The sequence below is a fragment of the Polistes canadensis genome, unplaced genomic scaffold, assembly GCF_001313835.1.
Source record: "Polistes canadensis isolate GaletaPanama2010 unplaced genomic scaffold, ASM131383v1 scaffold_26, whole genome shotgun sequence".
Classification (NCBI taxonomy): domain Eukaryota; kingdom Metazoa; phylum Arthropoda; class Insecta; order Hymenoptera; family Vespidae; genus Polistes; species Polistes canadensis.
Window position 1 is genome coordinate 157,047 of NW_014569573.1, and position 18,560 is coordinate 175,606.

The 18,560-nt window shown below is 39.9% G+C and overlaps 1 protein-coding gene across 1 annotated transcript in view; it reads right to left on the reverse strand.

Moving 5' to 3' along the window:
• The window catches only part of LOC106783825 (transcription factor SOX-2-like), a gene marked incomplete at its 3' end in the record, with an annotated part of 217,471 nt that overhangs the window by 148,626 nt on the left and 50,285 nt on the right, over window positions 1-18,560 (reverse strand). The window contains 1 exon segment of the mRNA XM_014742725.1: window positions 12,109-12,169.

Sequence of the window (18,560 nt, forward strand, 5' to 3'; positions counted from 1 at the left end):
TGGAACCAACCCTTTGAAAACTTCATGGGCATGTTTGTCGTGTTTTCTTATTTTGGCTATTGTCGAAGGAAACTTGTGGGTTTAAGGGAAAGGGAGAAAGAGAACAAGAGAGAGAGAGAGAGAGAGATAAGGGATGGCAGAAAAAATAAAGAACGAATCGTTGAAATCTTTTATTATATTCCAACGAAGGATAATGACACGCGGAATGAGGAAAAACAAAATGATGATGAAAGAAAGAAAGAAAGAAATGGGAATAGTGACAGGAGAAAAGTTAAGCGTAAGGTCTGAGATGTAATGATATAAGAAAAAAGAAAGTTGAAAATGTAACAATCCTGTTGACGTTAATTACAACTCGTTTAATTATGATATATTAAGAGTAAGAGTTAAAAAAAAGGAAAAAAAAAAAGAGAAAGTTCCAAATCGTATATAGGTCGGTCGAAAGAAAATGAGATTTTGTTAAGAATAATCGTGCATCGATTGATTGTTAATAAAAAATAATGAATAGGTAAAAGAAGAAAAAAGATATCGAAAAATGATCGAAGCAGCCTTGCGTATACGAAGTAAATAAAATACGTCAAATTTATTATCGATTGTTTAACCGTTAAACATTGAAAATAAAATTCGTAAAAGAGATTTCTTTAAGAACGTGACTTGTGTGGATGCAAAAGATGAGACAGCGGAAAAACGGCGGAAGTTGCGAGGTGGCCTGCGACACTTATTAATTTTCCGCTTCTTTGTAAGAGAGTAAAGAGTAAAGAAAACAAAAAAATATGTGTGTGTGTATATATATATATATAATATATATAAACACGCACACATACACAATCTCTTTCTTAGTTTTTCTTTCTACATGGTACTGACAAGAAGAAAAAAGAAAGAAATATGTTTAACGAGGTACTTTGAAAGTAATTCTCGTTTCCCCCTACGATGTTCCTTAGTTCACAGCATACGAATAACGCACCTTATGCACGGGAAACAAGACAGTATATTCGCTTGAGTGCTGGCCAGACATTTTGCAAGTGCCACCAAGCCTGAAAAAGATCGGCCCCGGCGTCAGTGCGACTTGCAACTTGCGAGAATTAAAAACTTTTGTTTGTGCGACATAATTGCTGGCGGCTCATTAGAATGATCGTCATTATTATTATTATTATTATTATTATTATTATTATTATTCTTGTTATTGTCGTTTTCTCGCTATTATTATTACTATTATCGTATCGCAAAGATCGTTACTGTATTTTTTCCCATTAATTTAATTTCCACGGTTCCCTCCTTTACATCTTTTCTAATTTAATAACACGATTATGAATATGTTCCCAACGTCAGATCGAAAAAGAATTTATCTTTGATTGTTACTGTTATAGAATATATGAGTTGTAAAACTTTGATCGACATTGAAGAATAACGAAGAAGAATGATGAATAAGAAAAGAAGGATAGGATAGATAGGTAAGTGCTGGAATTTGGTGGAAATCGATAACAGACGTTTGGAAATACGAACGTATGGAGAAGGGAAAACAAGAATATGAAGAATAAGAATAAGAAGGAAGCTAAAAATAAGAGTGAAAGAATGATAGAGAGAAAGAGAAATATTATCATAGGGAAAAGGTTCTTGCGAATGCATACGTACTTAAGAGGAACAACGAAGATGAGGCTCCGATGGCCATTGTTCGTGAGCGAGCCGATAGTTTCCTCATCCGTGATCGTATATTCGCGTTACACGTTCACCAGGTTCTTTATCTTTTCTCCTTATCTTGGAAAGGTGGAAGAAAATGAAAGGAAAAGGAATGGAAAGAATAATAGAAAGAAAGAAAAGAAAAGGATAGAAGGAAGAAGAAATATCCGGGATAGCGTGGAAGATGGAGCCACCTTAATAAGCCAGCCACGCGAGGATCGGTCGAGCGGATATTCGCGATGAGGGATGAGGGAGGGTGGTGTTCTGAGGGGGGTTGGGGGCTGGGTCTACAGTTGTACTAGTCAAAAGAATACCTCGAAGAAGAAGAAGAAGAAGAAGAAGAAGGTAGGAGACGAAGCGGAAAGTGCGATACTTTTCTCTCTCTCTCTCTCTCTCTCTTTCTCTCTCTCTCTCTCTTTCTCTCTCTCTCTTACACTTGATGTTTTTTCTCTTTCTTTTCTTCTTCAACACGGGCAAGCTCGTTATTCGAAGTCTTCCAGGCGCAGGTGACATTCTCGAAGGGTTTATCCGAGAGTACTGGTACTAGCGTGGCAAAAAAAAAGAGAGAAAGAGAGAGAGATAGAGATGCAATGATTTTCGTGGTAGGTAATGGAAAAAACGAGGACGACGGCATCGTTGCCCTCGACGATGAGAACGAGGATGATGAGTGGATACGGTTCTGTCGGAACGGGATGAGGCTAATGGACAAAGGGGCACGGGCGAGAAAATGTTCTATATAGGCATAGCGTAGCCGTGAAAGGGTGCAACCAACGATTAACAACGGGAGGGACGAGAGTGTCAACGAGAGTGTCGTGTCTTCGTGCACCGTTTTCACGCGGTTGTCGTTGTCGTTGTCGTTGTCGTTGTCGTCGTCGTCGTCGTCGTCATAGCCGTCGTCAGGTTTTCTCTTTTTCTACCTTTCCAACCCTTTCTCTTCTTCTTCTTCTTCTTCTTCTTCTTCTTCTTCTCTCAACGCTCAGTGCCATTCCCCGTTCGCGTTGTAATTGAAAGACGACTCGCGTACCATCCCTCGCCTACCAGTCAGCCATCCGAGCTGACGACACCAAAAAAGAGAGAGAGAGAGAGAGAGAGAGAGAAAGAAGAGAGTTACGAAACTCCTCATCGTCTCCTTTGTTTTTATCCCAAGTATCTATCTATCTATCTATCCATCTATATCACACTCTTACTAACTCTAACTTACTCGTGAATAATTTCGAGATGTGTCGTCGTCGTCTCTATAATAATAATAATAATAATAATTAATTTAATATATATTTTATGAAAATTAATAAAGTTATTCGTTGTCGTTGTTTCTGTGTATAAATATTTTATTTCTAACTATCGAATTATAAAATCCTCTTTTTAAGTTAAAACACGATGCCAGCTTACAAAGCAAATTGTCGAATCCTTCGGAAGATTTTCTTGGCTGACGCCTGCGCTTATCCAGGAAATGTTTCCTGCGAATAGTCGCACATGGTGCTAACACCACGATGACGAGGCCTTCTCTCATTAGTCATGAAAACTCGCGCATGAATTATGACCCTTAATTTACACCGGACCCTCTCCTGTTTTTCCCCACGTAAGCAAGCAACACATCCCCCCTTAGGGGAGGGGGTAGTAGGTAGGAGGATGTCCGGAAAGTTGTAAGCAGAAAGTAGGCTAACGACGTGGAGAGATGTACGTGAAAAATATGAGGATGCCTCTAAAAGCGTATATAACGCGTCCCGAGTATAAAATCAATGCGAAGATGCGGCCTCGTTGCGTTCGGAAACAACTAGATGCTTTGAGAAACGGATATTTTAAATATAGAACGTTACAAGGGGCATAGAAAAATTAATGAATATTATATATTATAAAATAATGAACATCGAGAATAGAGTACGCGCGGACCAAGTGTGTTAGTATATTTAAATTTAATACAAATTCAAATAGTTAATTAATCTCGAAAATGAATAATCATTTCACAAATATTCCGTAACTTTTATTTCTTTTCTTTTTTGTATCTCATATACGCACAAATTATATAATAATAATAATATTGTAGAATTTATATAATAGATTAATTTCAATAACAAATCTACAAATTAACTATTTATCGTTCGTAATTGTATGATCGAAGTAAACATTCTATAACGCATAAATATCATTATTATATTTGTCAAACACAATCGAATGATATAAAAATAAAATATATATGAGAGTAAAGCTTTTAACCCCACGTAACATCCTCAAACGAAACACGCAACACGCAAGATTTATTTCACACTAACGTAAAACTCACGACGTCTCTCTTTCTCTCTCTCTCCCTCTCTCTCTCTCTCCCTCTCTTTAGCCCCAACTCTTTTGAACGCGTAGCATGTGGAATGCTAGTACCCGGTATCACGTCGGCATTCGTCGCGAAAGAGAGGCACGCGTGTCACTTTGACGCGTCTCCTACGCAACGCGAGTGCGAAAAAGGGCGGTTTGAAAGTAAAAAAAGAAAAAAAGCTTCGGGAGAAAAGGAAAAGAGAAAAAGAAAGAAAGAAAGAAAGAAAGAAAGAAAGAAAGAAAAAAGAAGCTCGACCTTCCAAGGCAGTACCCTTTTCAACTACCACCACCACCACCACCACCACCCTCCAAAGACCCACCTCCCTACGAAAACCCCCTGGCAGCACCCCTAACACCCCTTAGCGGGCGGCAATGCCCTTTTCACGCACGTCACGGCTGAATTAAGCGCCGTGGCACGACGCGAAAGGCGAGATAAAAAGGAAAAGGAGAGAGGGGAATAAAAAAAAAGAAGAAGAAGGAGGAGGAGGAGGAGGAAAAGAAAGCGGCTCGAATGAAAAGAAGAAAGAGAGAGAGAAAGAGGGAGGAAAGAGGACGAGGAAAGAGAGGAACACGCTAGGCGAATGGCTCGAGCGTGTAACTTCATCGCTTGCGTTTGATCCGCGCGTGCAAAATTCGCGACTGATGCCACGCGTTAACGTGACTTTATATCGTGTCCTTCTCATACGCGAGAATTTACACACACACACACACATTTATATATATGTATATTTTATTTCTCTCTCTTTCTGTCACACACACACACACACTCTTCTCTTTTTCTCTGAATATCCCTTTAGGCAAGCACGACACCCTCGCCCATCGCTGTTTCAAATCCAGAAACACCGTAGTCGTCGTCTGGTTCAAAGCTCGTGCTTTGCTTGAAAAGGATCGGTTCCTTTCTATCGTTGTCGTCGTCGTCGTCGTCGTAGTAGTAATAGTAGTAGTATAGTCTTCGTAGTAGTAGTCGAATGGATGATACGGGCCCCGTGGTTTGTCGCGAACGCGACGATAATTAGCTCGCGAGCTAATTTCGCACAAGCCGATTGTCGCACGCTCGAGTTCTGTGGCCAACAGAGGAAGAGATTATGAAGATACGAAAGAAAGAGAGAGAGAGAAAGAGAGAGAAAGAGTAAGGGAGGGAAAAAAAGGGAGAGGAAAGAAAGAAAGAAGTTTGTCAAAGGAGAGATACGGTCTCGGTTCGATGATTCGAGAATGAAAAAAGGGAGGAATAACGTTCGCCTTTTTTTTTTCTTCCTTTTATTTTTTTATCTTTTTTATTTTCTTCTTTCTTTTTTGTAGAAAGGATTCGCGGTACGATAACGATGACGATCGACCGACCAACCAACCAACCGACCGACCGACCGCCCTTATCGCTTTGAGATGAGTTTGCGATTGTGCCTGACGTTGAATGATACGAAACACGAGATTGATTTATGTTCGGCGCGTTCCCCTAGAAAATAAAAAATATAAAAAAAAAGAAGAAAGAGTGAGAGAGAGAGAGAGGGAGAAGGAAAGCAGGGGGGTGGGGGAGATTGGGTGACGATGACTTTTTTCGAACGAGATCGCTACACTTTTATAACCCCCGCCTGCTTATGCTCTTTCAAGTATATACTTTTTTATGGGCTCTTCTTCTCCGCTGTCATTTTCAAATATGATCGAAGGAAATTGTCAAATCGTTCGATTCACAAGCAATCGAGAGGGCTCAAACAAGAAGGGCAAGTTAGGTAGATAGGTAGGTAGGTAGGAAGCAGCTTTTTAATGAGTTTTCCACTTTTATTAAGGAGCTACATTTTTTCAGCTCGAAATCCTCGATTCACGAGGGTGAAAATGAAGTAATAAGAATCCATGGTGATTCTTCATCGAGTAGATCTTTATGCAAAGTGCTTCCTATTGTGCGTATCAGTGTTATCAGCGTTAAAAATATTATAAACCTATAATATATACTACCGTAAAATCTCTAATTATTATACTTCTTATTTAATAAAATTTTTGTTTCTCTCTCTCTCTCTCTCTCTCTCTCTCTCTCTCTTGAATATTTCTTCAAAGTATTGACAGAAATAAAATCTACGTGTTATTTTGTTTTGACAAATTGTCGAAAAAGAAGAAAGAAAAAAAAAAGAAAAAAAAAGAAAGATGACTCGAAATACCACGTGAGATGATATCGTGTGTCGGGTGCAGCAAGAGTTAGCTCGGTAGCTCAGAACGGTGGTGCACGGCTCGATGCACCGGTGCAGCAACGTAGTAGTACTTGGTGAACATAAGTGCGAATTGCAACACCAACACCGGGAGAACTCCAGTTCCCCCCTTTCTTCCTCTCGCGCGTGCATACGCCCACCCCTTTACCCTTTTCCAAGCTTTCTACTCTGTCCTCCATGTCGCCTCGACGACTACAGAGGGTTGGTTGCGAAGCGAGTGCCGTTGCGTGCATAACGTGCGGACGCGTATACTAATTACGGCCGCTTCCATTTTGCAGCATCCGACGCCCGCGAATCCTCCCCCTGTTCCTGCCCCCGTTCATCCTCCACCTCTTACCGCGTTCACTCTCAGGGCTGTAACTAGTCGAGCTCGTTCACAATCGCCAAAAGACAAGGACAACTATGTCCTTTGATTCATGGTTACCTACCTAACTATCTTCAAAGACAGATCATCTCCCTTTGTATAATTGAAAATGTACCAAACCGATAGATTTATCTCATTCTATTTGACACAAAACACAAATGATTCGTTTTTGATTATACTTTTCAATTAATAGGATTACCTTTAATTAGAATAAGTAACGAGATACCATGATTTATTACGAAAAAGCTTTAAATTTATTTCAATTTATATCGATAGATATTATCGTTCTATTTTCTTCTGTATAATAATATTTCGAAAATGGAAGATACTTAAAATTAACTAAAAACGTATTCGCGATGGAATAGAAATGAAAAGGCCCGTCGCAGCCACGTCCCTGAGGATTTACCCTCTCCCGATCCTCCCGTAGTGCATCCTGTCGTCTGCTTCATCCCTTTTTATCTACTTCACCCGGTGAGAAGAGCCTTTAATTAACATTTCGATTCTTGGAAAATTCGTTTCTGTCGTCGTCGTCGTCGTCGTCGTCGTCTTCGTCGAGCTCGGCATTTCGTTTCTACGACTGCATCGACGACCAACGTTTTTCCAGTTGCGTCGTAGAGAAACGAAAAGAGAAAGAAATAAAGAAAGAGAGAGAGAGAGAGAGAGAGAGATTGAGTGCCTGAAGGAAGAAGAAGAATGGACGCAGAGGGAAAGACCGAGACAGAACCGGGAATCTTCTCTTTGTCACCAACGAACCGTCCTCTTTCGCATTCTGGTAATTAGTTCGTTTGCCTCTACTAATTATGTTACCTTTTTAATAATATCCGAGTTAGAAGATATTTACCTAGCTTATATATAACAAATACGATCATACTCATTGATATAATAATATATATATATTTTCAATGTTACCGTCGTTTTTGTTACTTTAATTGAAATATTCTTATCCCTAGAACAACTAGAGATACACATAGGAAAATATATTCTTTAGAATTTATAAATATTATCTAATTACAAACGATAAATCTCGAATATCTTAACGATATCCTTTAGCTCTGTAATAAAAAAAAAAAGACGATTGCAAATAAAAATGTTGTTAATAACACACATATATATATATTAATAAAAATGAATTCATGTTCGCTAATTAAAACGAGGCGAGTTGGAAAAGAGTTGTGCCCTAGAAAAGTTATCTACAAATGTTAAAAAAAAAAAAAGAAAAAAGGGCCCGTAGTACGTCGTGCTTGCATTTATCACACACCGACGTAGAAAAAAAAAAAACACACGATCGAGTAATCGTTCGTCGTGAACGACCCTTCTCGCAAGATTCGAAAAGTTTTCCAGGTTTCGCTTGTCGAGAGGGAAGAGAAAAGGGAAAGAAAGAAATAAAGTAATAAAAGAAAGAAAAAGATAGAAAGCGAGTTTATCTCTCGTCGTCGTTCTCTTACACCACCACCACCAACAGCACCGGCAAAACCTCATCGAGGCTCGCAATTAGGGGCGTCGTAGATGGCTGCCTCCGCGACGCTCCACGACGCTACGTCGCCCTTTTGCCTGTTATTTAATTGGGATGTGCAATTGAATGACACTCGGTACGCGGCCGTAACGGGAAAGAGTTGTCGCCGTTGGTGCCGGGCCTAACGACGCCATTGTGGATTCCCACTTCGAGCTACTTCAACTCTTTTTTACGAGTTCTCTCTCTCTCTCTCTCTTTTTCTTCCTTCCTTCTTCTTTTTTCCTCTTTCCTCTTCCCCTCGCCACCCCTACACCCCGATCTTTCCATCCCACTTGTTTTTCTCTCTTTTGCCCCCTTTCTTTTTTAATTTATTTTAATTTATTTTATTTTATTTTATGTCGTTTGTTTTATACTGTTTATTTGTTCTTCTTCTTTTTTATCTCGCAGGATTTGATCGAAAGGGAAAACGGTTCATTGAAAGATAACGAGATAACTCGAAGTCGTTCGGGAATTTATTATATCGAATAAGATTGATCGATAGGTAGTAGATAGATAGGTAATATTTATATACAATATTTTTTTGTCTAATTCGTTTGAACGATTTCTCTCTATCTGTCTCTCATTCTTATGCGAATAAAAATAGTTTGGATAATAACGATAAAACGCGATCCGTCTAAGGATGATCGACGGTTGAAGACGCGAGAGAGAGAGAGAAAGAGAGATAGAGAAGGAAAGAGTCGGTTCTCTATTGTTATCGTCTGTACTGTAACTCCAAGGAGAAAGAAATAAGCCCTAAGGATCTAAAAGGGAGGATGATAGAGGGAGGGAAAGATGTGGCGAATGAAGGAAGGGTAAAGAAAAATATAAAGAAAAAGAATGAACTTTTCGTACGGTGTTTAAAGTTCCCGTTTTCCTACGATGAGAAAATAATATTTCACGTTAACCTCGTAGTGGGGTGTAGGTAGTGCCTGTTTCGTATTACCAAAGAAAGAAGAAATCTCTATCGTACCCAACCGAACGGATACCAAAACGTACGAACGAACGAATGAACGAACGAATGAAAGATCGTTAAAAAGAAAACGAAGGATAATCTTTGCATTGTCGCCTATGGTGGTATCCCTTTTTAAAACGTTCCCCCTCATCCTTATTTCATATTGCTTCTTGGATATGGATTAAAGATTAAGTATTACTCGTAGCTGCGATGGAAAACTACGTACAATGATCCGCGTCAAAATATTGTACGCTTGTAAATGTGATATATACGACAACGACGGGATTGGTTATGTATGGAAAATAATTTGCTTTCTTCTTTTTTTCTTTTTTTTTTCTTTTCTATTTTTTTTTTACATGACGCGTTAACGCGAATGAAAACAAAATGATGTATCTAATCAACTACGAGTATACGTATATATTTAATACAATATGTATGTATGATGAATTACACGAGATTACGATCAAAGGAGAATAAAGTTATATCGTAAATTATCTCGTAAGGCTCATCTCCTCGTATCTGAAATCCACGGATGGTGGATGAGTAAGCGAAGTAGAAATAAGAGCAAGAAAAAAGAGAAACAGAGAGAGAGAAAGAAAGAGAGAAAAAAAGAGAGAGAGAGAGAAATCGACGGAAACGAAGTTGTTGAGACGTACTAACAAGAAGGCGCCGAGCGAGAAAAACCAAGGAGTCCCTTAACGAGATCACCTTCGTGGAAGACGCAGCGATGCAGATTCCCAAGATATCCCGTAGGACGACGGAGGAGACACCCTTTGGCACTCTTCTTCTTCTTCTTCTTCTTCTTCTTCTTCTTGGCATAGAATGAAGGGAAAAGAGATAGAAAGGTAAAGAAAGAAAGAAAGAAAGAAAGAAAGAGAAAAAAAAAGAAAACGAGAGATAGAAAGAGGGAAAGAAAGGAAAGAGGAAAGGAACGGGGACGGTGTGGGGGGAGGGGGAGGGAAAGGAAAATGTGCATCTTGGACCACTCGAGGCGGGCTCATTACGCCGACAATAATTAACGTTGCTTAAAGTGTCGTTACGGAAATAAGCAGCGAGTGAATGAGCGAAATACGCGAGAGAGAGGGTAAGAAGGGACGAAGTATCCGAACCCCCGTCTATCCATCGCGGTGCTCTACGTTAATAGAAAACGTTTCCATTGGAGCTCTCGCCCTCGTTCGTTGCCCCTTTACCATCGGTAGTGGCACCATCCACCACCAACCACTACCAACCACCACTACCATCACCACTACCATCACTACCACCAACATCTCTCGCAATCTCCGACGTCGCCCGCGTTGAAAATATAATTCAACGATTCTCCTGCTTCAAGTAGTAGAAGAAACACGAACTAACGCGAAAGCAAGAAGGAGAAAGATAAATAGGAAGAGGAGGAAGTACAGGGTTGGCGTAGAAGGAAGAGGAGGAGGAGGAGGAGGAGTTGGAGAAGCAGCCCGGCGCTGAATGCCCAATTATTATATCGCGAAATATCTGCCAGAAAATTGGATAATGCGCGACGGCGAAGACGAGGCAGTGCCGGCTGGCTGAAGGATGAAAAAAGAAAGAAAGGAAGAAAAGCAATGCTCTGGGGTGGGAGGGAGGAGGGGATGCCTGGTAAGGGAAAAGAGAGCTTGGAAAGCTCTAGTAGAAATGGACGAGCCTCGACGAAGGGCGCTGAAAATCTACCTGACGCTACTTCCTTCTCTCTCTCTCTTTCTCTCTCTTTCTCTCTTTAACTCTCTGTGTGCAAGAGTCTACATGTAGATACAGACACAAATATATATATATAAAAATATAGTGAAGACACACATAGAAGAGAAAGAGAGAGAGAGAGGATTCTACGTTGGCGAAAGGAAAGGAAAGCGTAGAAAACGCCAGTCAACGGCAGCAAGTAGGCAGGCAGGCAGGCAGGCGGCAGGCAGGCACAGGCAGTATGCGGAAACCGCGGCGGAATGACACTCGTGCTGGCGCTAATTGGGCCCTCGAGGTGACGCCACAGCGAGAGGGATGCTCTCTCCTCTCTTCCACCATCCTCCCAAAGCCTTACTCCCACCCCCTATCCCTCCCGCCGTTCCTCTTCCTTCATCGCCCTTCTTCTGCTACTGCACCGCGCGCGCTACTACCGAACGACTACGACTACTAATACTACTACTACTGTGACGATGATGACGACGACAAGAAGAGGCTTTTCGGGGCTTGGAAATGCCTCGAGGAGAGGAGAGGAGAGGAGAAGAGAGGACTGGAGGTCCAAAGAGAAACAGACTACGTCTATGTATGTGTGTGTGTGTGTGTATTATATCTATCTATCTACGTATTTATGTATATATTTATGTTCGCGAACGTGCACGTATCTCTGTGTATGTATGAAAGAGAGAGAGAGAAAGAGAGACAGAACGAAATATCGTATTAAATCTTACCGGGTGCACGCCTCTGGCAAGCGTTTGCACGGACGCGCGCGCGTTTCTGCATAATTATGTGCAACGGGCGTGGCGCGGATCACGCGCTTCGAGAATCGTGACGAGAAAGTCACTTTTCGTTCGACGACACCAACCGACCGACCTCGTTCGAGCGCATCGCGATCGAGTCTGGTTACCAACTCTCTACTCCTTCCTCGTCACTTTTTTTTTCTTTTTTTTTTGTTTTCTTTTCTTTTTTCCTCTCTTACGTTTTTTTCATCCTCCCCCAAACCCCTGCCCCACGTCCCTTTTCTTTCTCCTGCCTTTTTTTTCTTCTATTTGTTCATAAGAGAGGATGAGAAAGAATATTATTTGCTAAAAATATAGGTTTTTCTTTTTCTATTTCTTTTTTTTTTTTCTAAGAGGGAACATCGTTGCATCTCGATCTCGAATTATTTAATTTATTAAAAAAACGAAATATAAAAACAACGATTCTTGCGTCGTATTTTTGTTGTTGAAAGGATATTACAGATGTAAGTCAAGGTGTTCGCACATTTATTGTTTTGTTTGGAATGTTTTTTAAGAGAAAAATAAAATATGATGGTATTAATATTAAATCGAATTTCTATATGATACTAGTGACGTCAGCATTAGAACTATATTACCTTAGCAAGATAGAGAAATGTAGAACAAAAGGTACGAAGGACGAGAAAATACGTTTGCTTACTCACCGTGTAAGGAAGAGGAAACGTTATGGACAGGCTGCAACAAGTCGCAGATCGTGCGATTCCTCTGAAACAGTCGAGATAAAAGGTTGTGTATCAGGGAAAACGACCGACGTGATTTTATGATAGATAAGATTTACCTAAAGGAAACGCGAGGAAATGAATAAAAATTGTTATTCGGTAATAGAAGAAGAAGAAGAAGAAGAGAGGTAAGTTGAAATGAAATATAATATTACGTTAATGTATTACGAGAAATTACCTATACTATACTTTGAGTACCTACTTTTATGATATTTTCAAAGAATCATGATAGAATTGAGAAGATAAAAATAAAGGAACTATCCGGAATCGATCTCGAAAATATAAAGAAAAAACGAACGAATTTATATACGAACGTTATACTTATCTCTCTTCTATGTAGTATATTATATACGTCATATAATATATTTTATTGCTATATTCATAGCGTTTACAAAGACGCACGGTGAAACTGCCTCGTTAAATATTTTACGGTGCGATCCAGTCAACTCCACCCTTCTCCTCGTATCCGTTTTGCACGAAGTCACTTCGATTCGATGGTAACATATACGTGTATAATATGTGAGTTCGAGTATCGCGAAAAATAAGTAAAGAAAAGTAAAGAAACAGTGGTACAAAAAGAGAGAAAGAGAGATCCGACGATAAAGGGATCGAACGATGCACCCCCGTTCGAAATTTTGTAAAAGTATAAAAAAAGAACAACTCAAAAAAAAAAAAAAAAAAAAAAAAAAGAACGAATGTTTAACGTAGCGGAATCTCATAAAAATTGTAAATTTCTTCTTAACGAATCCGAGCGTAGCGTTTTAATGTGCCCCNAATATGTGAGTTCGAGTATCGCGAAAAATAAGTAAAGAAAAGTAAAGAAACAGTGGTACAAAAAGAGAGAAAGAGAGATCCGACGATAAAGGGATTCCGTGACGTGTTTGTTGTTTCACCTTTTTCCTCTTTAAAAAAAAAAAAAAAAAAAAAAAAAAAAAAAAAAAAAAAAAAGAAAAAAAAAAAGAACGAATGTTTAACGTAGCGGAATCTCATAAAAATTGTAAATTTCTTCTTAACGAATCCGAGCGTAGCGTTTTAATGTGCCCCAATAAGCATTCTCAAAGGGAGTCATTTGCTTTTTCTAGATCCCGTTATCCTGCTAAGCGGTAAAAAAGAAAAAAGAAAAAAGAAAAAAGCGAGAGATAGAAAGAAAGAAAGAAAGAAAAAAAAATCGATCGACGAGAGGACAAGGGCTGTCACAAATTAGCTGCCCTCTCTCTAGTATACACAATTTTATAAATTCCCTTAACGCCCCGGCGACTTGTTTTTTCTTTTCTTTTTGCTTTTAAGAGTTAAGAGAATAAAAAAGAAAAAAAGAAAAACTAATAATTGTCGTTGGACGAAGTTTAAAGAGAGAACGAACGAAGGAGAGGATCTCGCGAGGAGAGAAGAAAAAAAAAAGGATGAGTCTCTCGTTGTCCTCGTGAGAAGAGAAAGAAGAAGAAGAAGAAGAAGCAGAAGAAGAAGGCCTTCGAAGTATAAAGTTTGCCCATTTGCGAGAACGGGCAAGTTTTATTGCACGGTTATACGAGAGAAAGAAGCATCCATCCCGTCGGAAAGATAGTTTTAATGTTAGTTTCGTTGTTGCTTTGGAAAATTCACGCGGTTTCTTTCGACGAATTTTCCCCTAAAGGTAAATACAAAAGACATTTCACGATATTTCTCTCTTAACCTAAGTCATCATCGTCATCGTCATCGTCATCGTCATCCTTTTAAAGCTCGTATATACTTCCGTTTATCCGTTTCGTTTGTTCGAACATTTATTTTCGATTTTAAATCGCGGACGAGATTCGTAGGGATCGTAGCTTGTGGTAAGGATCAAGAAAAGATCGAAAGAATATAGAGAAAAGAAAAAAGGGAGCTTGAGGTCCCTTTCAAGTTCGTTCGTTCGTTTGGAGGCTCGACACTTGGAGAGGGATTCGCCTATGCGAATGCGATGAAATCCAAGAACGATGGAAGGAAAGAGAGAAATAAAAAAATAAAGATGGAGCAGAGGTAGTATAGAAAGAGGGGGTGGGCAAGAAAAAAGAAAGAAAGAAAGGAAGGAAGGAAGAAAAAGAAAGAGAGAAGTCGGATAGGAAGGGTTTTGCGAAGGGAGTCGGTCGGTGGTGGGCCCTCGACCTCGATTTTCAGAACGATCTCGAGTCGTTCGTTGGGTTGGGAGTCGAGCAGAGCTAAGCGAGACAAGGCCGCGGGGGTGCAGTTGCTGGTGCAGTTGCCGGTGCATTCATTCGGCCATTTCGGGGATAGCACACGGCCGCCGAAATAAATGACCGAGAAGCAGCAGCAGCATCGGGGTCCTGGGCATTCATGAACTCTACTCTCTAGGTACTGCCCTCGAGAAAAAGAGAGAGAAAAAGAGAAAGAGAGAGAGAGAGAGGGCTTTGCTCTAGTGCCTTTGGAATTCCGATTGAGGAGTTCGTATGAGAGGATAAGAGGGCTGTACGGTGATGGAGAAGACGAAAGCGGAGGAGTAAGAGGATGGATGAACGAGGGCAAACGCGAAGGGGGCAACGGATGGATCGAGTATAGAAAAGAGGGTAAGAGGTATTAGGGGGAAGGGGGGGTGGTGGTGGTGGTGGTAGGTATGCCTTCTTTCACGTCAGCCTTCTGAACGATCGACCGAATCGCAGGTGAGTGCCTGCGACCGCGTGCGATTTATTTATATAAACGCCGAGTCACCGGTTATTAATGAGAGGTGTCGTCTCCTCTCCTCTCCTCTCCTCTCCTCTCCTCTCCGCTTTCACCTCCACCTCGATCACCTTCTTCTTCATCAACACTCACCTCCTTCCTTCCTTCCTTCCTTCCTTCCTACTCTACTCCTTCTTCCTATTCCTCGACGACGCGCCATGTCGACACCGAATATCGATCTTTCTAATATTATTTTTATTAAGAAAAAAAAAAGGAAGATAAAATAGAGTAATTATTTATTTTTTGCTCGTATCTCCCTTAGTCGCAGACAAGCGAATCTCGAAAATACCTTCTTCAAACATTTTGTGTGTTCCCCCTCTTAGTTGTTTTTTTTTCTTCTTCTTCTTCTTTCGTTTCCTTCTTGAAAAATGTGTTTTCGAAAGATGGATTTTCGTGGATCCCTGTCTGCGCGTTAACCCTTTCTTTTTTTTTACAGTTGATGCATCTAAACGATCCTAATTCGTAAAAGAATTTTAGCAGAAAAGAAACCTTGGAAAATTCATTCTGCCAGTGTGACCAACTGTCCCTCCCCCACCCTTGAACTTTCACAAAGTATCGTCATCTTTGCTACTACCGCCACGGAGTCAGCTTGGATTTTTCGATCGTACGAGAAATGATGGGTCACCTGCTTTCGGGGTACCCTACTAACCATTGATGAGTTGAATTATGAAGGTCCCCGAGGAAGTACCAAAACGGATTGACACCTGGATATTCTTCTTCCCGACGATGTAGACGGGGAAAAGTTTCGAGCACGCTTGCGCTATCGATCCTCATTCTTTCTTTTTGCTTCAACTTCTTGACCGGTTAATGTATTACCTTTTTTTATTTTTTTCGTTTTGTTGTTTTTTTTCCGTCAACGAAGTCGAACCGTGAAATTTTTGTCGACATAAATCCGATCACCGATAAACGACGAATCATCATCTGGCACGAGTCCGGCTTTCGTTAAAAATAATCTCAAGTTGAAAATAAAATCTCAAAAGATGAGATATCTTACCACCCCTCGCCCCAATTCCCCCTTCGGAATGTTGTTCCACTTCGAAAGACATGATTTCCAAACGCGATACAATGACACGGTGATTCCTTTGAATTCGACTTACGGAAGAATCCGTCCTTCCAGTAAAAAGCACAATATCCTATCGTCGCATCGTGGCACGTGATATTTTAATAAGTTCCTTTTAGTTAGCCCAAAAGGGAAGTAAAATATATCATTCGTACGTCGATTATTAGAATATTTTTCTTTCTTCCTTTTTTCTTTTTTCTTTTTTTTTTTTTCCAAAGGGATCTCGCCGTCAAAAGTATTTGCCGAAAGGATCGTCAATGATTTTTGCTTGGTAATGTTCGAAATCGATTACTCCAGTCGCGTTGTATACAAAATTGAAAACATTTGTCATTGCGGTAGTCGTCGATAGGTCGATCGCATCAAAATGATACGTTTCTGAATGAAATTGCAACTTCTACTTTTTTCTTTTTTTTTTTTGTGAATTTTATAAGTAGCGGAGTAACTAAGGTCACAAAATTACATAGTATAATGCAAGCGTGATTAGATGCAAAAGATAATTTGTAAAAGTTTTTGAAAAGATGTCAGGAGGAAGAGAGTGAGTGAGAGAGAAAAAAATTCTTGGATCATCAATAAAATGATCTAGGATCTATAATTCAACGATTATCTGAATCTTTTGGTAGTCGTCTACGTTGTGTTTGCTTTTCTAGCATGGCGGGTCTGTAGCAGCAGCAGCAGCACGCTTTTCGGGGGTGGTTCTGCGGCCACCGTGACGATGGATAAGGAATGAAAAGAAATGGAGGGGTGTGCGGTACTGAAGGGAGACGAAGAACCAGGTGTCACTCGGCAAGGACACAAAGAAGTGATGGATGTCTGGCACGGCTACCCTCGTAACGTGTCACGACCTCGACACCTCAGGTGTCACTTTGGGTCCACGCCTCGTTATCTTCCGAACGGAGAAAAGGAAGTCGATTCTTTTTTCTCCAGCTCTCGTAACTTTGATGCGTCATCGAATACACCGATCTTTTTCTACCACCTACTATTATTATATATACTAAAATCATTTCAAACATTTGTAGTATATCCATTATCTAAACTTTGACTTAATCGTAAGTTAATATTCCTTATGTGAAATATCTCTTTTAAAGATATTCATTATTGGATTTCTTTTATTATTATCACATTTTTTGTTTAGATCTTCTCTAAAGAAAAAATTAATCATCTATAAACGATAACAATTTTATATATATATTATATACAAGTTATTTCACATTTTGATTTTGTTGTCTCTATATGCTCATTAAACGTACAATACACTCCCTAGCTTCTTAGATCCTATCATAACTACATTATACTTTTTTTTTTCTTTCTCTCTGAAAAAAAAAATACCTAAATGACAATGGCAAGGTACTCGCTGGACTGGTAGTAACACCTGGAAAAAAGCTTTAAACTTGAGTCACTTAAATCGTAGGTGGCGTGAAAATTGAATGGCTGCGATCCTTCGGTAGGATCTTTACGAATTCCAAGATATATTCTATAGAGTCTTGTACTATAAAAGACATATACTTATATATCTATATACATACAAACACATACACACACATATACATAGATCTTGCACCTGGCGAATCTAAGATTCGTCTCAAAGTCGGATTTCTTTTCATTATTCCATTGAGCGTTTCATGCTCTCCCTTCCAAACCTTTTGTCTGGCCACGCGACCATGGAAGATGTAAAGAAAAAGATCAAAGAAAAAGGTTCATTTATCGAACCCGTTCGTGCCCATCGTAGTCTCTCATCGTTCGCAAGACAATCCGGCAACGTTTGTCTTGCTTATAAACGTTGTCTTGTTTTAAGGAGAATCCAACGACTATAACAGGGGCACACGCAGGGATGAGAGACATCAAACGACGAACCAGGGACAAAGGAATTTTCACCAAACGACTTCCATCTTACACTCGTTCATCTTCACTCTCACTTTCCACCTTATATCCGACGATCAACGATATCTTTCTATCGTAAAACAGAATATTTCCTAGAAATTACATCAACGATAAGGAATAATCTAAGCAAATACGTATGCATGATGAACTGTTAATTATAAAAATGATATAAATTTATGTCTCAATAATTTCTCGCTAGATATTAGGACATGAAATTATCGTTAAAGAGTATAACACAAAAAATAAATGTAACATTAATTAATATCATTACATTTTATATAGAACAATTACTTGAACTTTCGTTAGAAAGTAATGAACATTTTGTACTTATGTTACTTTGGCATTAAACGTTAACATAAAATCGAGAATTACGTAGTAAAGAAAAAAAGAAAAGAAAAGAAAAAAAAGAAAAATAGAATATTCCAAGACCGAAAATCGGAAACGAGCGTCGGTCAGTTGACGGAATAAGAGTTTCTACCCTTCAGAGTCGTTCCAGTGACTTCTTTTCGGTTGAGGTAGGTCCTGCAGAGGGCAGCTCATTTCCTTTTCAAGTGACCGGGGGTGCAATTCTACAACGACAAGCAGCCCCTCCTCCTATCCCGTGGCCTTATCCCTCCCACGTCATCCATTGAGTCCAAGCCGACAATGGAGAGCGTTCGTCCAGGGCACAGAAAGAAGCCAAACTTGAGAAGAAGTAAAAGAGGAGTAGAGGAAAAGGAAAGGAGAGGGGCAGAAGGGGGGTAGGGAACGG